Source organism: Lacerta agilis, chromosome 2 (assembly GCF_009819535.1).
Source record: "Lacerta agilis isolate rLacAgi1 chromosome 2, rLacAgi1.pri, whole genome shotgun sequence".
NCBI lineage: Eukaryota > Metazoa > Chordata > Lepidosauria > Squamata > Lacertidae > Lacerta > Lacerta agilis.
The window spans coordinates 117,796,295-117,819,992 of NC_046313.1; the positions used below are offsets into that span (position 1 = coordinate 117,796,295).

Here is a 23,698-nt window from a genome sequence, read left to right on the forward strand (position 1 = left end):
GACACAGAATTGACTTGCTCCTCCATGGACAGCTGTGACTCCAAAATGACTCCCAGGCTGCGCACCTGCTCCTTCAGGGGCACAGCTGCCCCGCTCAGGACCAGGGATTCCCCCACACCTGCCTGTCCCCGTCCCCCAAAAACAGTACTTCTGTCTTGTCAGGATTCAACCTCAATCCATTAGCCACCATCCATCCTCCAAGCACCTCCAGGCACTCACACAGGACCATCACCGCCTTCAGTGGTTCCAATTTGAAAGGGAGGTAGAGCTGGGTATCATTCACATGCTGATGAACACCCAGCCCAAACCCCCTGATGATCTCTCCCAGCGGCTGCATGGAATTGTATTCTCAAAACCTCTGGAGGGCCAAGTTTGAGGAAGCCTGCTCTGGACAGTCCAGAAGGATGTTATAATAATAATTTATTATTTATACCCCACCCATCTGGCTGGGCTTTCCCAGCCACTCTGGGCGGCTTCCAACAAAATATCAGAATACAGTAATCAATCAAACATTAAAAGCTTCCCTAAACAGAGCTGCCTTCAGATGTCTTCTAAAATAATGGTTGATGGTATCAAAGGCCGCTGAGAGATCCAGCAGAACTAGGAAACAGCTTTCACCTTTGTCCTTAGCCCACCAGAGATCTCCTCCCTTGATTGAAGAACAGGGTATTTTAATGCCATCATCATCATCATCATCACAGAGGTATTTGTGATGGGGATATTAATGATTGGAAATGTCTAGCCAAACAGATTGGCAGTTGGGTTCCTATTGAGGGTCTTGTGGGAGCCAACAGGACCGTGATGTAGGATCGCGGATTGGAGTGATCATTCTGTGATATTATGGCAGTGGACAAAGCGGTCTTTATTTTGAATAGATGATTTATTTTAAAAGGTCTCGAATTCAATGCTTTGCATGCAAAAGAAGGACCCAGGTGGAATCCTCAGCAGGCAAAGAGACCCCTGTTGGCATCTGTCTATCTTGGGAGGCAATGGAGGAGGGGGCCTTTGGGGGTGAAGTGCAACTGTGGGCAGCTTCCGGGACCTGCTGTTGCTGCATAATGTCATGGGCAAATGCTCAATGCCGGCAGAGGGAGTAGCAGCTCCGGCTGAACTCTGCTTTCAGCCTCCAATACTGCCTACTCTTTCTACAGATTTCTGAAAGATGGGCCAATCACGTGGGCACAGATTCCTCTCTCCACAGGGAAATGGCTCTCCTGAAACCACTGGCCATCCCCACACTTCCCTGTGCCACCTTCCCTCCCCATATTGGTTGTTCCCCTCAGCACCTCCTTTATTCTGGCTGCCACCAGGGATTTTATCCACTTTGTCATTAATGTAAACATGAATGAGAAGGTATCATAAATACTATGAATTTATAAAATATAAACGACGTAAGATGGGTTAAAAAATTACTTTGTGCACATAAGATGATGGTTTCAGTCCTTCTGTGTTTTCATTGTTCCTTTATTGCAATTATAAAAATGGGCTTTATGCTGCGCTTCTTATAACAGGGAGTTGCACTAGAAGACTCTTTGAGTCCCTTTCAACTGTACGGTTCTTGGATTCCAGAGCCAATCCTGCTTCCAAAACACCACTGTAGTGTTCTACTTTTCACAACTCTCCATTCCTAACTTTGTCTGCCAAAGACCAAATATTAACGAACTCTCAGCACGTGTTCACTCACAATGAGCACTCAAGTCTCATCCCTTACAGTACATTATCTCTTTCATTATACTATTATGAGACTTTACTTTCATAGCTTTAATATATATATATATGTACAACTTCCCATACAAAAACCAGAACATCAAATACACCCCATAAATTTACAATTGATTTTCCCTTATATGAATTTGTTGATGAGAGGGACAAAGTGAACTCTGTGGAAACACTTGGCACAATCCATACATCTAAATGGGTTCTCCCCTGTGAGAGTCTGTAGGTGTTTATTAAGAACTGAATATATAACTGAAGCACTTCCCACACTCCATTCATTTATATGGTTTCTCACCCGTGTGAGTTCGTTGCTGTATTGCAAGTTTTCCATTTTCACTGAAGCTCTTTCCACACTCCAAACATTTAAAGGGTTTCTCCCGTGTGAGTTTGTAGATGTCTTATAAGACCTCCACTATGACTGAAGCACTTCCCACAATCCAGACATATAAATGGTTTCTCACCCGTGTGAGTTCGTTGATGTACGGTAAGATTTCCGCTTTCACTGAAGCACTTCCCACAATCCATACATCTAAATGGCTTCTCCCCTGTATGGGTTCGTAGATGTAGAGTAAGGCGTCCCTTCCGACTGAAGCTCTGCCCACACTCTGTACATTTAAAGGGTTTCTCCCCTGTGTGAATTCGCAGATGAGTTGTAAGAGTTCTATTCCGACTGAAGCTCTGCCCACACTCCATACATTTATAGGGTTTCTCCCCTGTGTGAATTCGTAGATGTGCTGTAAGAGTTCCATTCTGACTGAAGCTCTGCCCACACTCCGTACATTTAAGTGGTTTTTCCCCTGTATGAGTTCGTTGATGTATAGTAAGTTTTCCATTTTCACGGAAACTCTTTCCACACTCCATACATTTAAATGGTTTCTCACCCGTGTGAGTTCGCTGATGTGCAGTGAGATTTCCGCTTTCACTGAAGCACTTCCCACATTCCATACATTTATATGGTTTCTCCCCTGTGTGAATTCGTTGGTGTGCGGTAAGATTTCCACTTTTACTGAAGCTCTTTCCGCACTCCATACATTTAAAGGGTTTCTCCCCTGTGTTAGTTTGTAATTGTGTGCTAAGGTGTTCACTCACACTGAAGTACTTTACAGATGGCCCCTCAAAATTCTGATTGCCTTCTCCATCACCTGGTTTAAAGTGGGGGGGGGGAGAGAAAATATTGTTAGGATTTCAAGAGACAAGAGAACTTAACACACAGCAAGACCTATCAGCACCTTCTCTTATTTCAACACCTCCAACAATCTCCCTCTCCTATGTAGCACATTTTTAGGAAAGGAAATAATCCCAGAAAATGCAGTGGTACCTTGGGTTACGAATTTAATTCGTTCCGGAGGTCCATTCTTAACCCAAAACAATTCTTAACCTGGGGCGTGCTTTCGCCAATGGGACCTCCCGCTACTGTCGCACCGCTGGCGCGCAATTTCTGTTCTCATCCTGGGGCAAAGTTTATAACCCGAGGTACGGGTTAGCAGAGTTTGTAACTCGAAACATTTGTAACCTAAGGTACCACTGTAATAATAATAATAATAATAACAACAACAACAACGCACAGATAAAAGATCAGCCTTCTTCACACGGCACATAGTTAAACTAGGGAACTCAATCCCACAGGGGGCAATGATGTCCCAAATACATGGAGGAGAGGTCTAGTGCTAGCCACTCGCGGTGATGGCTGTGCAATGCCTCCACAGTCAGAAGCAGCAATGTTTCTAAATACTGGAAACTACAGGAGGCAAGAGTGCTCTTGTGTTCGAATCCTGCTTGATGGTTTCCCACAGGCATTGGCTTTGCCAGTGTGAGAACAGGATGCTGGACTAGATGGGCTACTGGCCTAATCCAGCACGCTATTCCTATGCTGTTCCTTCACGGCATGAATAAATGACACAAAGTGCAGATTCACACCTTATATCAGTCAAGAGGGATAAAAATGCATCCTTACCTAGAGAGGCCACCATCTCATCATTCTCCTCCATGACTTCCTTGTGCAGAGCTCTTTGGCCTGGATCCAGCAGAGCCCACTCTTCCTCCGTGAAAAACACAGCCACCTCCTCAAAGGTCAAGAGGGCCTGGAAGAAGAAGAGGAAGAAAACAGAGCTTCTCTTAGATCCCCATCATCCCCGCTCAACACAGAGGGAAGTTGGGTTGTCCCATCTGTGCCTCTTTTGCTACCTGAGGAATCTGCCTGGCTCCTCTTTGCACCCCACCTCTGAGAAGAGATGATCCAAACTGTGCCTCTGAGGCCATTGCACTGCCCGTAGGCAATTCAGAGGAGGTGTAAAGTTGGCCACTTCCGGGACTGCCCCAACTGTACTTCAAAGCAAGGAGCTGCGCTTTTACCTTCCCAACTCTGTGAGGTAGGACAGGGTGAAAAATAACCAGGGGGTCAAAACTGACCCCTGACGAGCACAGACCTGAAACAGTGCCAAAAGGTGAGCGGGGGGGGGGGCGGTTGAGAGCACTTTCGGCTGCACTGTGACTGTGGGAAGAAGCCTTGAGCTGCCTAGCAAGGGATTCTCAACTGAAAATATTCAAGCTGAAATAAAAGGGTAAGAAGTATTCTGCATCTTCTACCATTTTGATTGAAGAAAGAAATATAATCAGATTAGATTTAATTAGACTGAATTTGGCGGTGCACGAAGGGTTAAAACAGGAGGTCCACCCTTCGTTTTCTGAGTAAATTATGTTACATGGAGAAAAGTTGCAAGTGGGAGAACTTATTTTACTAAAAAAACATATGGACACATGCCTGCTGATCGCCGTAGAATTGATGCTTTTGAATTATGGTGCTGGAGGAGACTCTTGAGAGTCCCATGGACTGCAAAAAGATCAAACTTATCCATCCTTAAAGAAATCAGCCCTGAGTGCTCACTGGAAGGGCAGATCCTGAAGCTGAGGCTCCAGTACTCTGGCCACCTTATGAGAAGAGAAGACTCCCTGGAAAAGACCCTGATGTTGGGAAAGATGGAGGAGAAGTGGACGACAGAGGATGAGATGGTTGGACAGTGTTCTCGAAGCGACTGGCATGAGTTTGGCCAAACTGCAGGAGGCAGCGGAGGATAGGGGTTCCTGGCGTGCTCTGGTCCATGGGGTCACGAAGAGTCGGACACAACTGAACGACTGAACAACAACATGCCTGCTGATAAGCCACCAAAACCCATTCTTTATTGATTGTCAATATCAGAGGAGATTTTAAAAATGGTTACGATGCCGTGTTGAGAGACCGAAAAGTGAAGGTGGTGCCAGTCTCCTGGGAGCATCAGGGAGCCCTAACACCAAACTTTTCACAGAAGAGGCTTGGATTAAGGTATATGAAGTGCTCTTCTGAGGATTATAAGATTTCCTGTTGAGAGGAATAAAACAAGGAAGAAGCTTGAAGCTGGCTCAACGAACACAAACGAGACTTTAAGGAACAGTTTGCAAGTGACTTTGTACCCCACTCTGAGACATTTTGGGAAAGCGGACAAGCGGTTTTTAATACGCTTTCACTGGGAAAGTACTAGATCTCCCTGGTGTTTACTGGGAAACTGTACTGAATGGCCTTGGACGTAATCAGGACTGATAGAGGAAACTGGCTGTTCTGAAAACGATGGAAGGTCAGTCAGAGATGAGCTCAGACTCTGAAACTTTGGCATTTTTGTATCAATGGAAAAGAGAATTTATGGAAAGTATCAGAGACCATCAGTACCATATTGGATCAATATAACAACATGGCGGAAGAACCGGAAACAAGAATAGACGCAGGGGAGTCTCTTGGCCAAAGACAGGAGGGAAAGTTTGTATAGGGCAGCGGTGGCAAACTCCCAAGAGACTGCGATCTACTCAGAGTTAAAAACTGGCAGTGATCTACCCCCTTTTTCCGGGGTTCGGGTCAATGTTGTTGAGCTTTTTTTCAGGAAGGAGGTAAAATGTTGAACTTTTTTTTAGGGGAGCCACAGTTGTTCAGCTTTTTTGGGGGGGTTGTCTGTGATTTACCAGTGATCTACTGTAGACGTCCAGTGATCTACCAGTAGATCACAATCTACCTGTTGGACATGCCTGGTATAGGGGGAAAGGCCGATGGTTATGAAAAAAACCCAAAAGCAAAGAGCAAGTGGATTTGAAGGGCAGCATACAAAGAAAACATTTGAGGAAGCATTGGTAAAATCACCAGTGTTAAGACAAGAGGAGCTAAAATTGGAAATGGTCCTAATTGGTAGCAGCTTCTTAAGGAGCTTTAAATATGAGTACAGACAGGAAATAGTTAAGAGAAATTTGGGTGAATTCACAACTGTGGAGACAGAGAGAAATTTGGAAGGAAGGAGGGCTCAAACTGGGAATTTTCCTAATGGGAAGCCTCTTCCGGAGGAGATTTAAATATGCCAAAGTAAGACAAAAGAATGGGTAACGGCCTGGGACATTAGGAGACATGGATTAAATGCTTGCAAAAAACAACAATAAGGATAATTTTAAAGGGGGAAATAGTCTGTAAGCATAGATATGTAATCTATAAAGCAGTCTGAATGTTTAAAATATCTGTGCAGTATACCACAAGTTTGATTGTTTAGTAGTTGGGAAATTGTGTAAAGGGATCTGGAATGTAAGATGATTTGGTTTATTTAAAGAACCAGAAGTGGGGGTGGAGGGAAGTCCGGAGATTTGGGGGGGGGGGTGTAAAAATGTCTTCTCTTTTGTTATTTTTAAATGTTAATGAGAAATATGCGGGGTAATCTGGTATTGATACAATGTGGCATATATTGGATTTTGGTAATTGAAAACTAATAAAAATTATTTGACAAAAAAAAACAACAAAAGAAGGAAAAACGAAAAACAAAACTGGCCCCTCGTGAGCACAGACCTGAAGCTGCGTGAGTAGTTTTAAATCCCGTCACTCATGTGCCCATTTTTCAAGCTCCAGGAAATCCAAAATGTGCCTCTTCCCTCCACTTCAGGGGCACATAAACAGGACAGCAAACCCTCCCCCATTGTTCCCCACTCTGCCAACCCAAGAAGCAAATCCTTGTTTCCTTTTGCTTCCATCTCACAATAGCCTCTTTCTTACTAAGGATGCTCCAGAGGCCGATTTCCCTTGACATTGTCCATCTCTCACCTACCCCCCAACTCGAAATCTGCTTCCTCTCTCTCGCAATCCAGAGGCGACTCTGTTCTCCAGCTGCTTCAACTGCACCAAAGCGGACTTCCTCTCCCCTGCTTGCCCTCCCGAACTCTGCCCCATTGAGGCAGGGACTTCAGCAGGAGATTTCGGGGGGGGGGGTAGATCAGGGTCCTGGAGGAGCTCACCCCTCCCCTGCCGCAGGAGGTAGAGCCCGGGGGGGGGAGTAGCAGTGAGAAGGGAGATGGAAGCTGTTAAACAGATAGGAGCATCACTGATCCCGGTTTTTGGCTGGAAAGGGCAGGGTATAAATAAAATTTTATTATTATTATTATTATTATTATTAGGTGGAATGGGGCTGCAACCCCTTTGAATGGAGTAGGGGCCCTTTATATGTCTAGCTGTCCTTTGTCAACAACAAATTGTCGCTGTGTTGGATATATGCTGTATGGTAATTTATGGACCTAACGGGTATATCTAAAGCCATTTGCACTTGTTGCCATGCAACCAAGTCCATGCAGAATGCAGGCACCCTATATATAGAAAATGAGCAAACCAGTGATATTTTAGGGAGCAGGCAAGCAGACAGTGCCCATTACTTACATCAGGCATGTCCAACAGGTAGATCGTGATCTACTGGTAGATTACTGGACACCTGCAGTAGATCACTGGTAGATCATTGGTTCCCCCCCAAGTAGCTGAACATCTGTGGCTCCCCCCCCAAAGAACTCAACATTTTACCTACTCCCTGAAAAAACTCAATGACTTTGACCTGAAACCCCCCCCCCCATGGGTCCTCCTCCTTCCTAATAAAAGCCCAACAACTTTGACCTGAACCTCAAAATTGGGGGTAGATCACTGCCAGTTTTTAACTCTGTGAGTAGATCACAGTCTCTTGGGAGTTGGCCACCCCTGACTTACATCATAGGAGCCTACACAACACAATCCCCTGTTGCTGTATGTAGGTTTTATTTTTATTTTTATTTTGTTCTTTATCTTATATTTCAGAAATGTACATCCAGTTGTTGTTGTTTTCCTTTAAATTTTTTTGGGGGGCCCCATGGATCACTGCCTTGTCGTGGCGAAGGGGCTTGAATTACTCAGGCAAGCTATGGACAGGTCAAGATGGACAGGTCATAGCGGAGAGTTTGGACCAAACGTGATCCACCTGGAGAAGGAACTGGCAAGCCGCTCCAGTATCCCTGCCAAGAAAACTCCATGGACAAAGACAACAGGCATATAAAAGATATGACGCTGGAAGATGAGCCCCTCAGGTCGGAAGGCGTCCAACTTGCTACTGGGGAAGAGCGGAGGACAAGTACAAGTAGATCCAGAGCTGATGAAGCGGCTGGGCCAAAGCCGAAAGGACGCTCAGTTGCGGATATGCCTGGAAGCGAAAGGAAAGTCCAATGCTGTAAAGAAAAGTATTGCATAGGAACCTGGAATGTAAGAACCATGAACCTTGGTAAGCTGGATGTGGTAAAAAATGAGATGGCAAGAATAAACATTGACATCCTAGGCATCAGTGAACTAAAATGGACAGGAACGGGCGAATTTAGTTCGGATGACTATCATATCTACTACTGTGGGCAGGAATCCCGTAAAAGAAATGGAGTGGCCCTCATAGTCAACAAAAGAGTGGCAAAAGCTGTACTGGGATGCAACTTCAAAAATGATAGAATGATCTCGATACGAATCCAAGGCAGTCCTTTTAACATCACAGTAATCCAAGTTTATGCACCAACTACCAGTGCTGAAGAAACCGAAATTGATCAATTCTATGAAGACTTACAACACCTTATAGAAATGACACCAAAGAAGGATGTTCTTCTCATTATAGGGGATTGGAATGCTAAAATAGGAAGTCAAGAGATAAAAGGAACAACTGGCAAGTTTGGCCTTGGAGATCAAAATGAAGCAGGGCAAAGGCTAATAGAGTTCTGTCAAGAGAACAAGCTGGTCATCACAAACACTCTTTTCCAACAACACAAGAGACGACTCTACACATGGACATCACCAGATGGGCAACATCGAAATCAGATTGATTATATTCTCTGCAGCCAAAGATGGAGAAGCTCTATACACTCAGCAAAAACAAGACCTGGAGCTGACTGTGGCTCAGATCATCAGCTTCTTATAGCAAAATTCCAGCTTAAACTGAAGAAAGTAGGAAAAACCACTGGGCCAGTAAGATTCAATCTAAATCAAATTCCTTATGAATACACAGTTGAAGTGAAGAACAGGTTCAAGGATTTAGATTTGATGGATAGAGTACCTGAAGAACTGTGGATGGAGGCTCGTAACATTATACAGGAGACAGCAACGAAAACCATCCCAATGAAAAAGAAATGCAAGAAAGCAAAGTGGCTGACCAATGAGGCCTTACAAATAGCGGGGGAGAGAAGACAAGCAAAATGCGAAGGAGATCGTGAAAGATACAGGAAATTGAATGCAGATTTCCAAAGAATAGCAAGGAGAGACAAGAGGGCCTTTCTAAACGAGCAATGCAAAGAAATAGAGGAAAATAACAGAATGGGAAAAACCAGAGATTTATTCAAGAAAATTGGAGATATGAAAGGAACATTTCGTACAAAGATTAACACAATTAAGGACAAAAGTGGAAAGGACCTAACAGAAGCAGAAGACATCAAGAAGAGGTGGCAAGAATACACAGAGGAATTATACCAGAAAGATATGGAGGTCTCATACACCCCAGGAAATGTGGTTGCTGACCTTGAGCCAGACATCCTGGAGAGTGAAGTCAAATGGGCCTTAGAAAGCCTTGCTAACAACAAGGCCAGTGGAAGTGATGATATTCCAGCTGAACTATTTAAAATTTTAAAAGAGGATGCTGTTAAGGTGCTGCACTCAATATGCCAGCAAGTTTGGAAAACTCAGCAGTGGCCAGAGGATTGGAGAAGATCAGTCTACATCCCAATCCCAAAGAAGGGCAGTGCCAAAGAATGCTCCAACTACCGCACAATTGCACTCATTTCACACGCTAGCAAGGTTATGCTTAAAATTCTACAAGGCAGGCTTAAGCAGTATGTGGACCGAGAACTCCCAGAAGTGCAAGCTGGATTTCGAAGGGGCAGAGGAACCAGAGACCAAATTGCAAACATGCGCTGGATTATGGAGAAAGCCAGAGAGTTCCAGAAAAACATCTACTTCTGCTTCATTGATTATGCAAAAGCATTTGACTGTTTCGACCACAGCAAACTATGGCAAGTTCTTAAAGAAATGGGAGTGCCGGATCACCTCATTTGCCTCCTGAGAAATCTCTATGTGGGACAAGAAGCTACAGTTAGAACTGGATATGGAACAACTGATTGGTTCAAAATTGGGAAAGGAGTACGACAAGGCTGTATATTGTCTCCCTGCTTATTTAACTTATATGCAGAATACATCATGCGAAAGGCTGGACTGGATGAATCCCCAACCGGAATTAAGATTGCCGGAAAAAATATCAACAACCTCAGATATGCTGATGATACTACCTTGATGGCAGAAAGTGAGGAAGAATTGAAGAACCTTTTAATGAGGGTGAAAGAAGAGAGCGCAAAATATGGTCTGAAGCTCAACATCAAAAAAACTAAGATCATGGCCACTGGTCCCATCACCTCCTGGCAAATAGAAGGGGAAGAAATGGAGGCAGTGAGAGATTTCACTTTCTTGGGTTCCATGATCACTGCAGATGGTGACAGCAGTCACGAAATCAGAAGACGCCTGCTTCTTGGGAGAAAAGCAATGACAAACCTAGACAGCATCTTAAAAAGCAAAGACATCACCTTGCCGACAAAGGTCCGTATAGTTAAAGCTATGGTTTTCCCAGTAGTAATGTACGGAAGTGAGAGCTGGACCATAAAGAAGGCTGATAGCCGAAGAATTGATGCTTTTGAATTATGGTGCTGGAGGAGACTCTTGAGAGTCCCGTGGACTGCAAGAAGATCAAACCTATCCATTCTCAAAGAAATCAGCCCTGAGTGCTCACTAGAAGGACAGATCCTGAAGTTGAGGCTCCAGTACTTTGGCCACCTCATGAGAAGAGAAGACTCCCTAGAAAAGACCCTGATGTTGGGAAAGTTGGAGGGCACAAGGAGAAGGGGACGACAGAGGATGAGATGGTTGGACAGTGTTCTCGAAGCGACTAGCGTGAGTTTGGCCAAACTGCGAGAGGCAGTGGAGGATAGGCGTGCCTGGCGTGCTCTGGTCCATGGGGTCACGAAGAGTCGGACACGACTGAACGACTGAACAACAACAACAACAACAAGAGAGCGGGGCCCTAAGCTATAGCTTGTTTAGCTTATACATAAATCCGGGACTGAGGGTGGGGCTGCAAATGCCTTTGTAGTTAGGGTGAAGGGGGGGAGCCTTTTCTGGTTCCTCTCAAGTTTCTTTGCCCCCCCTCCCCTCCCCCACCATGGGAGGCTGCCTTGATCTCTGCGCTTCAAAAAGGATCTTGCAATGGAAACCCTGTTGAGGGGGGGGGCAACCCCACTTTGCAACAGGATGGCCTTTATCACGCACCCCCCCCCCCCACGATTCCCACAGGGAAAGGGCAGACCCCCCTCCCTGCTTTCTAACCCCCCCACCCGCCCACCCAAGCCCTCTTGCCTCCTTTTCCTAGCTGCCCTGTTTGCAGATTCAGGGAGAGGGAAAGCAAATCCTTCTCCCCACTCCAACCCCAAATAACCCCCCCCCCCAATATGAAGCACCTCTTTCTCCTCTTCTCCAAGTCCGCTTCTCTTCCCGGAATGAGGATGGAGACCCCCTCCCCTCCAAATAGCCTTTCCCCCCCCCCCAAAAAAAAACTTCCTGCCTCTCTAGGAAGCGGAGCTCGTTGACCCAGAGGGAGGGGGAGAGGGAGGAGATCCCCCTCCCCCTCCCCCCTGGAAACAGGAATGCCCTTTCCAGCCAGCCAGCTCTATATTCTCATTTATTTAGTGAGAAATTCATGGGTTCAGGACGACACCCCCGCTGAGAGGTTGAGGAGAATTAACAGGGACATGTTCCCCTTGTCTCTCTCTTGACAGTGGCCATTATACAAGGCGACCAAAACAGTTTCCATGTCAAAACTGGGGCCTAAACCCCCATTTATAGGATAGGATAAAAGCTTTATTGGCATAGCCAACAGCCATAGCAACAACAGACACGCAATATACAAATAAAAACAACAATGGATTAAAAAACCATATCTATGATTAAGAAGTGTGCATCGTAGCTGTCAAGTTTCGGATTTGAAAATAAGGGATCAGCGCCCTCACCTGCCCCGGGGACAGTCTACAGGTTCTCAGGGACAGTCCACGCTGCGGTAATCCCCCCCACCCCCAGGCTACAAATTAATTTACACCAGGAAAGAGAAATCAGGGCAGAGAAAAGAAAGCACTTATTCACGCAGCACACGGTTAACCTCTGGAACTCCCTGCCACAGGGAGCAGCGATGGCCACCAACTTGGATGGCTTTAGAAAAAGGATTAGGCAAATTCATGCAGGAGGAGAGGACCACTGATGGCTTCTGGCCAGGTTGGCTGTGCTCTGCCTCCAGTGAGGGGAAGCAATGCTTAATCTGAGCACCTGTTGCTGAGAAACATTCGTCTATTTTATCTTCTTTATATATCTGTCTGTCTGTTTGTTATTAGGTATTTATATTCCACCTTTTTCTCCAAGGAGCTCCCTGGTCCTGGTCCTGGTCCTCATTTAATCCCAACAGTCCTGTGAGGCAGGCAGGCAGGGCTGAGAAAGGCAGGGACCCAAGGAGTCCCCGGACTCCAACTCTCCTTCCTGGAAATAAGGGAGATTTAAGGGATATCAACAATAAGGAATAGCAGTGGGAAACGGCTTGGAATAAGGGAGTTTCCTGCAAAAAAAGGGGGACTTGACAGCTATGGTGTGCATGCACACGAAAGCTCACACCAAGAACAAACTTAGCTGGTCTCTAAGGTGCTACTGGAAGGATTTTTTTATTTTATTTTTATTTTTGTTTATCGTTCAGATAGTGGCTCTTAGTCTCATTGCACCCTCAATGAATCAGGCAACTTTTGTTGCTATCGGGTCATTTTTGATCTATTAAAAGAAAGAACGTGGCCGCAGGTGGGCGGCCTGGGAAACCCCAATTGAAATGGATCAAGAAAATCAGTTCCTTCCAAAAGCGCCTGGATCTGGTCCGCGACCACTCGCTCCAGAACCTTGCCCAGGAAAGGGAGATGAGCAACTGTTAGGTTTTCTGAATCTAGGGAAAGTTTCTTAAGGAATGGTTTTACCACTGCCTGCTTCATCACTACCTGAAGGAGTCTCAAAGTGGCTCACATTCTCCTTTCCCTTCCTCCCCCACAACAAACACTCCGTGAGATGAGTGGGGCTGGGAGACTTCAGAGAAGTGTGAGTAGCCCAAGGTCACCCATGTGGAGGAGTGGGGACGCGAACCCGGTTCACCAGATTACAAGTCTACTGCTCTTAACCACTACACCACACTGGCGGTCCTCCTCTAGTTATAATAATGCAAGTGCTGAATTCGGATGGATAGATTGTTTAGAGATTTTGGAGATCAGATAAAAAACTTTCCCCCAGAAGCTGTGGACCACGGCACACTCCCACCAAATGTGAAAATAGGAATCCATGACCTTCTGCATGCAAAGCGACTGCTCTACCACTGAGCTGCACCCCCCATAACAAAGCCTACCTTTCTTCATCAGCTCCCTCTTTTTACAAAAGGTACACATTGTAATGACACTGGACCACAATTTAGGGAGGAACTGACTCTCCTGAAACCACTGGCAACGCCCACATTTCCCTGTGCCACCTTCCCTCCCCATATTAGTTGTTCCCCTCAGCACCTCCTTTATTCTGGCTGCCACCAGGGATTTTATCCACTTTGCCCGTTAATGTAGCCATGAATGAGAAGGTATCATAAAAACAATGAATTTATAAAATACTAGCTGGCCCAGTCACGCGTTGCGGTGGCTTTTTTGTGAAATGGAAAAGGAAGATAGATTATATGTGTGTGTGTTTGTGTGTGTGTGTAAACTGTGCATGCCCACCGCTTCTCCCGTTGAATTTCTGCCTGCCTCCTGTCTTTCCCCCTTCTTCCTCCCTCCACACAGCTTCTCCTGTTGAATTTCCGCCTGCCTCCTCTCTGTCCCCCCCCCGTTTCTGCCCCATGTTACCATAGCAACCTGGCCTTGCAACGGCCGTCTGGCATCAAAGCCTGGCTTCTCTCCTGTCTCTTGATGTTTGGTCATGTTGTAGCATCTCTATCGCCCCACCCCCACCCCACCTCTCTGTGAACAGCTGCCTGCTTGTTATGCGTTGTGATGTCAGTGCTGTTGCTGGTGACATCTAATAGGCGCACCAATTTTTTGTGTTTATTCTTTATTTTAGGTATGACAGGTGTGGTTTTCTTGAAATTTAATTTTGCCAGATTATTCCCTGATGGTCATGGAACGTTGCGTCCTAATTTGATGCTATTTGGTCCAGCGGTTACGGAGCAAGGTGGTAACCGCCGTGCATGTAATGGGAACATTTTTATATATACAGATAAACTACGTAGGATGGGTTAAAATTACATTGTGCACATAAGACTACGGTTTCAGTCTTTCTGTGTTTTCATTGTTCCTTTATTGCGGTTATAAAAATGGGCTTTATGCTGCACTTCTTATAACAGGGAGTTGCGCTAGAAGACTCTTGGAGTCCCTTTCAACTCTACAGTTGTAGGATTCCAGAGCCAATCCTCCTTCCTAAACACCACTGTTGTATTCTACTTTTCACAACTCTCTATTCCTAACTATGTCTGCCAAAGACCAAATATCAATGGACTCAGGGTCACATTCTGAACATCCCAAACAGTACATTTTCATTATACTTACTATTATGAGACACTACCTTCATCACTTTAATACATATATGCACAACATTCCATACAAACACCAGAACATCAAATACACTCCATACATTTGATTTGATTTTTCCCTATATGAGTTTGTTGATATGTTGATGTGAGGAAAATTGGCACACTCCATACATCTAAATGGGTTCTCCCCTGTGAGAGTTCATAGGTGTTTATTAATAACTCAGTTATAACTGAAGCACTTCCCACACTCCATTCATTTAAATGGTTTCTCACCCATGTGAGTTCGTTGATGTATTGCAAGTTTTCCATTTTCACTGAAGCTCTTTCCACACTCCAAACATTTAAAGGGTTTCTCCCCTGTGTGAGTTTGTAGATGTCTTGTAAGACCTCCACTATGACTGAAGCACTTCCCACACTCCAAACATTTAAAGGGTTTCTCCCCAGTATGAGTTCGTTTATGTCTAGTAAGGTGTGAACACTGTCTGAAGTTCTTTCCACAATCCATACACATAAATGGTCTCTCTCCTGTGTGAATTTGTTGATGCTTTGTAAGAGATCCACTATGACTGAAACACTTCCCACAATCCATACATTTAAATGGTTTCTCCCCTGTGTGAGATCGTTGGTGTATAGTAAGGTGTGAACACTGACTGAAGCTCTTTCCACACTCCAAACATGTAAATGGTTTCTCACCCGTGTGACTTTGCTGGTGAACAGTGAGTCTCGAACTACAAATGAAGCTCGTTCCACACTCCAAACATTTATATGGTTTCTCCCCTGTATGAGTTCGTTGGTGCAGAGTGAGCTGTGAACACCGACTGAAGCTCTGCCCACACTCCATACATTTAAATGGTTTCTCCCCTGTATGAGTTCGTTGATGTAGAGTAAGTTGTGAACACGAACTGAAGCTCTTCCCACACTCCATACATTTAAAGGGTTTCTCCCCTGTATGAGTTCGTTGATGTAGTTTTAGGTGTGAACACTGACTGAAACACTTCCCACACGCCATACATCTAAATGGTTTCTCCCCTGTATGGGTTCGTTGGTGTAGAGTAAGGCGTCCATTGTGGCTGAAGGTCTGCCCACACTCCATACATTTAAAGGGTTTCTCCCCTGTGTGAATTCGTAGATGTGCTGTAAGAGTTCTATTCCGACTGAAGCTCTGTCCACACTCCATACATTTAAAAGGTTTCTCCCCTGTGTGAATTTGCAGATGTGTTGTAAGAGTTCCATTCTGACTGAAGCTCTGCCCACACTCTGTGCATCTAAATGGTTTCTCACCGGTGTGAGTTCGTTGATGTATAGTAAGTTTTCCATTTTCACGGAAGCTCTTTCCACACTCCATACATTTAAATGGTTTCTCACCCGTGTGAGTTCGTTGATGTACGGTAAGATTTCCGCTTTCACTGAAGCACTTCCCACACTCCATACATTTAAATGGTTTCTCCCCTGTGTGAATTCGTTGATGTGCGGTAAGATTTCCATTTTTACTGAAGCTCTTTCCGCACTCCATACATTTAAAGGGTCTCTCCTCTGTGTTAGTTTGTAGATGTGTGCTAAGGTGTTCACTCACACTGAAGTACTTTACAGTATTCTGATTGCCTTCTCCATCACCTGGTTTAAAGATGGGGACAAGTAAATATTGTTAGGATTTCAATGAACAGAACAGGAGAACTTAACATGCAGCAAGAGACACATGTTGTACACAGCAGGGTATTAGTAGATACAGGTGAAACTCAAAAAATTAGAATATCGTGGAAAGGTTCATTTCTTTCAGTAATTCAACTTAAAAGGTGAAGCTAATATATGAGATTGACTCATGACATGCAAAGCGAGATATGCCAAGCTTTTATTTGTTATAATTGTGATGATTATGGCGTACAGCTGATGAGAACCCCAAATTAACAATTTCAACTTTGGGGTTTTCATCAGCTATACGCCATAATAATCACAATTATAACAAACTAAGGCTTGACATATCTCTCTTTGCATGTCATGAGTCTATCTCATATATTAAATTCCAGTCGCTAATGAAAACAATTGCTTATATAAATGGACTTTCCCACGATATTCTAATTTTTTGAGTTTCACCTGTATTTGTTTAACAGTTTATAAAAGAGTAATGTGGTAATGCATACATGGCATGAGTTTTAGCCCTGACAATTATTTAAAGATGACCAAGGAAGAATTATCAGGGTACAGGCAATTGCTGAAGGAGAAAAAAATGGTCTTGTTAAGAGTCTTTGCACCAAATGAGAAAAAATTGGAGATACAAACACCCACTAGAAAGGCAATTGACATTTTATTCCAATGCTAAGAATTCTGCTGGAAAAATAATTCAATACACATAACAAAAAAAAACAAACTAGTTTAAGACCCCAAAAAGTGGAAATTCTATTGAGGACTACTTCTGATCACAACAATTCTATTTGTTATGAGAAGAGGCTGAACTGGTAAAACCAGCTATGATTCCCTGGGGAAGAGATATAGGCCATAATATAGAGATGAGTGCTTGGGAGAAATGTGGAAGAGATTTAAAAATTTACAGCATGTTGCACACTGAAGGAGAATTTTATGAAAATGATGTATAGGTGGTATCTGACATCGAGTAAATTAGCTAAGATGTACAAAACTGAATTAGATATCTGCTGGAAATGAAAGGGAAAAGCAGGTAATTTTTATCATATTCCCAAAAATAGCTCAACAACTCTGACAATGGGTAGATCACTGCCAGTTTTTTTACACTGTGAGTAGATCACAGTCCCTTGGAAGCTGGATGTCCCTGGAATATGGGACAGATATAAAAATTTATTGGGAGCTAAAACACTACTTTGACTTTCACCTTTGGAAGCCATAGCGGTGAAAAAGAAAACTTATGACGGAAAGTTGGCCGACTTATAGAAATTTATTAAGAGTGGAGGGTGGAGAATTTAAATTAAATGAGTTGAAGGATTTACCAGGAATGTTAACATGGTTAGAATATCATCATTTGAATGAAATATTTAAAAGGGATATGAAGTGGGGGTTCGGAGAACAACTATCACAATTATGGAATATGGCTATAGCATTTACAGCATGTTATTGTTTAAGAGAAAATTATATGAAAATGTTATATAGATGGCCATGGGGGAATGATCAATGGTCTTCAATGTCTGTATACTAATGCACAGAGCATGGGAAATAAACAAGATGAACTTGAGCTCTTGGTACAGAAAACTATGGTACCTAACACCAATAAGTGTTGGAAATGTAAAGAGAAAGAAGACACATTTTTCACATGTGGTGGTCTTGTAATAAGGTTAAAGCTTACTGGGAAATGATATATAATGAATTGAAAAAGATGTTTAAGATAACTTTCATTAAAAAAACCTAGAAGCTTTTCTCTTGGGAATTACCAAGGATTAGAACTACCCAAACAGTATAGGAATTTATTTATGTATGCGACCACAGCTGCAAGACTGTTATTTGTCCAAAAATGGAAGAATGAAGGGGTCCCAACAAAAGAAGATTGCATACAGAAACTAATGGAATATGCAGAAATGGTGAAACTTACCAGATGAATAAGAAATCAAAACAAACTTTTTAGAAAGGAATGGAAATGGTTTATTGAGCATTTACAAACAAACTGTAAACAAAGACACTGGCAGGATTATTGTAAAAAACTGCATCTTAAAAAAATATATATGAGATATATATGAGAATATACGGATAAAAGGATAAGTTAAGACAATTTGGAGTATCCAGGAAAGGATGACAATAAAAGTAAGGAACCACAGAAAGAGGTGGACACAAATTGAAAATCTTAAAACTTGGCAAAATAATTGTTGTAATTTATATAAATGAAAATCATAAATACTTTTTTAAAAAAATGAAGAAGGCTGGAAATGTTTGTAGATTATTTGGAAACTTATTGTAAACACATTAAAAACGTATCAGTAAAAAAATGAATTCAGCAGTAGGAATACTGAGATATAAATGAGATAAATTAAGATATGGGGAAAATAAATTAGCAAAATTAACCGTGGAAGTGCAGTCAATATCAATTGTATGTTTTGTATTGGAAGCACTGTTATTGTTTCAAGTGTGAAAATGAAAATGTTAAATAAGATTTATAGAGAGACAGATTATATATATAGCAGATATATAAGAAAATAAAAAAAACTAAGATCATGGCCACTGGTCCCATCACCTCCTGGAAAATAGAAGGGGAAGAAATGGAGGCAGTGAGAGATTTTACTTTCTTGGGCTCCATGATCACTGCAGATGGTGACAGCAGTCACGAAATTAGAAGACGCCTGCTTCTTGGGAGGAAAGCAATGACAAACCTAGACAGCATCTTAAAAAGCAGAGACATCACCTTGCCGACAAAGGTCCCTATAGTTAAAGCTATGGTTTTCCCAGTAGTAACGTATGGAAGTGAGAACTGGCCCATAAAGAAGGCTGATCACCGAAGAATTGATGCTTTTGAATTATGGTGCTGGAGGAGACTCTTGAGAGTCCCATGGACTGCAAGAAGATCAAACCTATCCATTCTCAAAGAAATCAGCCCTGAGTGTTCACTAGAAGGACAGATCCTGAATTTGAGGCTCCAGTACTTTGGCCACCTCATGAGAAGAGAAGACTCCCTGGAAAAGACCCTGATGTTGGGAAAGATGGAGGGCACAAGGAGAAGGGGACGACAGAGGATGAGATGGTTGGACAGTGTTCTCGGAGCGAATAGCATGAGTTTGGCCAAACTGCAGGAGGCAGTGGAGGATAGGGGTGCCTGGCGTGCTCTGGTCCATGGGGTCACAAAGAGTCGGACACGACTGAACGACTGAACAACAACAAAATAAGAAAATTGTCTTTTAGTATCCAGTTCCACCTTGAACTTGTGGGATGATGTCAGTCAAGTCCAACATTCAAAGGGAGAACCAACTGCCACTTTTGTGTCAGTTAGTTTTAGTCTGTTGGTCGGTTAGGCTGCTGCTGCTTAAAAATGTGTTAAGAGACTCACTAATATAGTTTATATAGCTTGTATCTTTTGTTTTGTAACCTAAATATGTACATGAATGAATCTATCAGTAAATTACTTTACTTTGGTTATTAATCAGATTCATGTGCATCTATATTTTGAGGGGGATAAAGGGATTGACAATCAAGAAAGGACGAAAGACTCAAACGAGTCAGCAAACCGTTTGTCGCTGTGCAGGTTTAAATAAAAAACGTTTAACTCTGCTACTATATTATATAAACGTTCCCACAGAACTCCCATGTAACAGTGAGCACCAAGAGAAACCTTCTATGCTGAGGTGGGGCACCTATGGCCTTCCAGATGTGGCTGAACTCAAACTATCATCAACCCCAGCAGGAATGTCCAATTTCCAGGATGATAGGAGTTGCAGGTTAACAACATCTGGAGGGACACTTTTTCCCTCTTCCCTCTCTTCTGAAAGTGCTAGATTTCTGCAGTCCATTTTCTCCTTCCTCCTCTATGCAATGTGCACATTGCCATATCCAATGCTGATCGTAAGGTCGGGAGTTCAAATCCACCCGACAGGGTGAGTTTCTGTGGCTTTGTCCTAGCTAATGCCAACCTAGCACTTTGAAAGCATACCACTGAGAGCAGATAAACAGGTACTGGTGTGGCGGGAAGGTAAACGGTGTTTCCGTGTGCTCTGGCCTCTGTCCCGGTGCCCCGTTGCACCAGAAGCGGTTTAGTCCTGTGGCCACATGAACTGGAAAGCTGTCTGTGGCCTGAAAGTGGAGATGAGCACCACACCCCATAGTCCAAACAAATGGAATTAAGCATTCAGGGGTCCTTTAACTAACCTTTACCTACTGTCAGAACCACCCACCATTTCAAGAGCAGTCATTTAGTTCTCAGCTACTAACAATCTTCCCTCTCCATTAATCTGAATCCCAGTGACTGGAGACTGCTGTTGCCCTCCAGCCCTACTGGTGGGTTTCTCCTTGGATGGTCACTCTGAGAACAGGATGCAGGAAAAGATGGGCCCTCATCCTGATGGACTCTTTTTATATTCCTACACACTGAAATGAGATACACAAAGATGCAGTCTCACAGTAAAGTGGAAGGACATACCTCTCAATTGGTCCAGGACAACATCTCCATATTTTTCTGTTTCACGCGAGGAGATGAGATCAGACTTGAGTATGTCTCCTAAGTGGAATAAGTGAAACAGTAGTGCTATTTATGTCACATGTGACTGTAAAAGTATCCAAAATAATAATCTTTTCAAGTAATATCTGGTGTCCCAAAAACCAGCAAATGCTATTCTAGGCTGCATCCACAGAATTCTAGTGTCCAGATCAAGGGAAGGAATAATACCACTCTATTCTGGCTTGGTCGGACCACACCTGGAATATGGTGTTTAATTCTGGGCACCACAATTTAAGAAGGATGTTGACAAGCTGGAAAGCGTGCAGAGGAGGGCAACCAAGATGGTTAAGGGTCTGGAAACCAAGCCTTATGAGGAGCTCTTGAAGGAGCTGGGTATGTTCAGCCTGGAAAAAAGGAGACTGAGAGGAGCTATGGCAGCCAACTTCCAATATCTGAAGGGCTGTCACATGGAAGAGAGAGCAAGCTTGTTTTCTCCTGCTCTGGACTCAAACCAATTGTTTCAATGGTAGGACTCAAACCAATGGTTTCAAGTTACAAGAAGGGAGATTCCAAGTAAACCTCAGGAACAACTTTCTGACCGTAAAAGCTGCTGGACACTGGAACGGCCACCCTTGGGAGGTGGTGGACTCTCCTTCATGGAGCGTTTTTAAGCATAGGTTGGATGGCTGTCTCTTATGGATGTTTTAGTTGAGATTCCTACACTGCAGGGGGGTGGACTAGACGATGTTCAGGGTACCTTCCAACTCTATCATTTTGTGATTAAATGATTCTATGGAAAGTAGTGATGTATGGAAGTGAGAGCTGGACCATAAAGAAGGCTGATCGCCGAAGAAGGGGACGACAGAGGATGAGATAGTTGGACAATGTTCTCGAAGCAACTGGCATGTGTTTGGCCAAACTGCGGGAGGCAGTGGAGGATAGGCGTGCCTGGTGTGCTCTGGTCCATGGGGTCACGAAGAGTCGGACACAACTGAACGACTGAACAACAACAATTTTGTGTTTTGTTATTATGATTTTATCCTGTGAACCGCTGGGAGACCTGAGGGTATAAGGTGGAATACAAATTCAGTAATAATAATAATACAGTGGTACCTCGGGTTAAGAACTTAATTTGTTCCGGAGGTCTGTTCTTAACGTGAAACCATTCTTAACCTGAGGCACGCTTTTGCTAATGGGGCGTCCCGCTGTCACGGAGCCGCTGGCGCGCAATTTCCGTTCTCATTCTGGGGCGAAGTTCGTAACCCAAGGTACTACTTCCGGGTTAGCGGAGTTTGTAACCTGAAGTATTTGTAACCTGAGGTACCACTGTAATAATAATAATAATAACAACAACAACAACAACAACAATAATAAAGCACAGATAAAAGATCAGCCTTCTTCACACAGCAAATAGTTAAACTAAGGAACTCAATTCCACAGGGGGCAATGATGTCCCAAATACATGGAGAGAGGTCTAGCGCTGGCCAGTCATCGTGATGGCTGTGAAAAGCCTCCAGTCAGAAGCAGCAATATTTCACAATACTGGAAACTACAGGAAGAAAGAGTGCTCTTGTGTTCGAATCCTGCTTGCTGGTTTCCCACAGGCATTTGGTTTTGTCAGATGCTGGACTAGATAGGCCACTGGCCTGATCCAGCAGGCTATTCCTATGTTGCTCCTTCATGACATGAATAAACGACTCAAACAGCAGATTCACTCCTTCAATGCCTAGCAGCCAAGAGGGATAAAAATGTGCCCTTACCTAGAGAGGCCACCATCTCATAATTCTCCTCCATGACTTCCTTGTGCAGAGCCCTTTGGCCTGGATCCAGCAGAGCCCACTCCTCCTCCGTGAAAAACACAGCCACCTCCTCAAAGGTCAAGAGGGCCTGGAAGAAGAAGAAGAAGAAGAAGAAGAAGAAGAAGAAGAAGAAGAAGAAGAAGAAGAAGAAGAAGAAAACAGAGCTTCTCTTCAATCCCCATCATCCCCACTCAACACAGAGGGAGGCTGGGTGGTCCCACCTGCCTCTCTTTCCTCCTACCTGATTTCCCATTGCTCTTTCCCTACCTGAGGAAGCTGCCTGGCTCCTCTTTCCACTCCACTGATAAGAAGAGACGGCCCAAACGGTGGTTCCTCTGAGGCCATTGTGCTGCCTTTGGAAGAGACAGAGGACAAGGAGGCGGAAACTGGATCACTTCCAGGACTCAGCTGTTGCCATGAAGCAACTCAAAGCAGGGAGCAGCTGTTTCAGAACAATGCATACATTTTTTATTATTATTATTATTATTATTATTATTATTATTATTATTAGAATTTATATACTGCCCTATACCCAGAAGTGGGCTTTAGATCACCTATACTGTTATAAAGCCCTCCTGGCAATCTGGATGGGGACAAGGCCAGGCAGGAGGGAGGCTGCCAGAACCGGCAGAGAAAGTCCCTCAGCACCTCTGCGCTGGGCCAATCCTGCAAGACAGGCCAGATCTCCCACCCCTGGGTGCTTTGAATCTCCTTTCCGACAAAGTCCTAAAAGGATATCTGGAGAAGCTGCTTTTTGGAAAGAAACAGCATCAAAGTCTGCGCAGGGGGGAGAAATTAATCTCCTTCCCCCCTCTTTCCTTCAAGTCCAACTGGGGAGGGGGCATTTCTTTAATTCCTCCAGTCTTTGCCTTGAAGGTTTTTGAAGTGCTCCTCAGACCTTGATCAGTTTCAAATCCTGCCATCCCTTGGCCCATTTCCCTTGCCAAGCAGGAGGAAAACTGACAAGGTGCTTTTTCAAGCATCAGGAAATGGAAAATATCCCTCATCCCACCAGTTTTGGGGCACAAAAGCAGCAAGCAAACCCTCCCCAACTGCACCTCCCCCAACATGTGAAACTCAACAAGGCTCTTTCCTTTGTGCCAAAGCAACCTCAGCCGGCCAGACTAGGATTT

General features: G+C 43.9%; 1 pseudogene; it reads right to left on the bottom strand.

Moving 5' to 3' along the window:
- Positions 1 to 1,969: 1,969 nt before the first annotated feature.
- On the bottom strand, positions 1,970 to 22,861 carry LOC117042592 (annotated as a pseudogene).
- Positions 22,862 to 23,698: the final 837 nt, after the last annotated feature.